The following is a 1,747-nucleotide window of genomic DNA, read 5'->3' as shown; positions in this document are numbered from 1 at the left end:
CCTGCTGAGATATAATATGAGCCTCATATTTTCTAATAGCCGCATTAAAAAAGAGTTATAAAAAGGTAAACTATATTTTATTTAACCCCATATATCTGAAATGGTGTCATATCCACTTGTGAATGATGTTAAACATTATTGAGATGTTTTATATTCTTTTCTTGTGCTACATCTTTGAAACCTGGTGTGTGTTTTATACTTACAGGGCATCTCAGCTAACGTCAGCTACTTTGCAAACGCTTAATAGCCGTGCGTGGCCAGTGGCTACCATACTGGACAGGGTGTTATAGAGCTTTAAGCAGGGGAGTGGCAGTATCTGATTTGCTACTTAACTCACAGCAAGGACACCCAGGAGCTTCTAATAGAAACCCAGTTGGTAACTAACAACCCCTGATTATCAGAGCATGAGGCTGAGGGGCTGGGAACCCATAACTGAGTTTCTGGCCTCGTATGTGTGTTTCAAGCATCGAGCTGGGAGAGAAAAGTGATTTCCTCAAAGTAAGAGAGCTAGAAAGAGGCCAAGAAAAACCTGGAACCCAGATCTTTTAGTTCCATGCCAATTTAGAAAATCCCCAATCATCATGGCTCACAAAGATGATGTTTTTACTGTTAAAATGTAGCAAATGTGGCTTAGTTGTTTTAATATGCAAACATGCATGATGGCTTCTATTTGGTTATGATTTTCGTTAACATACTGTTTTCATTAAAAACACCCAACACTTAAGAGTAGGTAGATATCAATAATCCGTGAACCACATAGTATATTTTAATGTGTAGTAATTGATATAAATATACCATGAACTACATCATATATTTTAATGTGTATCAGCTTTTGGACCATCATTTGTACCATATATATGTGAATTGTTCACGACTTGAATTTTTTGGTTTCTTTCCTGCCATGCTTACAGTAACTTTAATTTTAGAATAACTATCTAATTTTCTCCGGATTTTTGGATGGGCTGACTCCTCGATCAAGAAAGGCTTTGCCTGTAAGGCCAAAGCATCTGGATGAAAACAAAACATGATTCTTGGACCCAGCTATTCTCCTGCCTTAGAGCCTGTCTTTGACAGGGACAGTGAAACACACAAGAAGATCTGTCCATTGCAGAGGAGCACTGGGTCACGAGTCCAGAGCCCCGCATTTGATTCTAGCTCTGCTGAAAGCGGTGTGGCTGCTGTCATCCACAAGGCCACTTGCAACTCAAATCTGTCATTAGTTAACTGGAAGCACGTGATCAATTTCCTCTGAACATCAGATATGTATTTTGCACCTGATGGTGTGATGGAGCCATTCCCTTCCTTGCCAGGTTGACGAGGGAGTGGAAGGAGCACAAGGTTGAGACCCAGAAAATCTCCGTGTGTGTTTCAGCTTCATCACGGGGGTGAACTCAGTGATTTGGGCAATATATTTAAGAGTGTCTGAGACCTTGAAAAAAATGAGGATAACAATATTTATTCCTCTTGCCATGCAAGGCATATCCATATGTTCATCTATAACTATCTGTAGTATCAGAATTCTGAGATGCTGTCCAATGACCCAGGCCCTTATATAATCCCTTCCCCATGAGTGTGGGTGGTACCTCGTAACTTGCTTCTAACGAACAGAATGTGGCAAAGGTGATGGGATTCCACTCCTGTGATGATGTTGAGTCTTATGGCCAAAGTGAAGGGATTTTGCAGATGTAATTAAGGTCCCTAATAGGGAGAAGATCCTGGGTGGGCCTGACCTAATCAGGTGAGCGGT

The sequence above is a fragment of the Lipotes vexillifer genome, unplaced genomic scaffold, assembly GCF_000442215.2.
Source record: "Lipotes vexillifer unplaced genomic scaffold, Lipotes_vexillifer_v1.1 scaffold1387, whole genome shotgun sequence".
In the NCBI taxonomy this organism is placed as follows: domain Eukaryota; kingdom Metazoa; phylum Chordata; class Mammalia; order Artiodactyla; family Lipotidae; genus Lipotes; species Lipotes vexillifer.
This window is presented reverse-complemented; position numbering follows the sequence as displayed.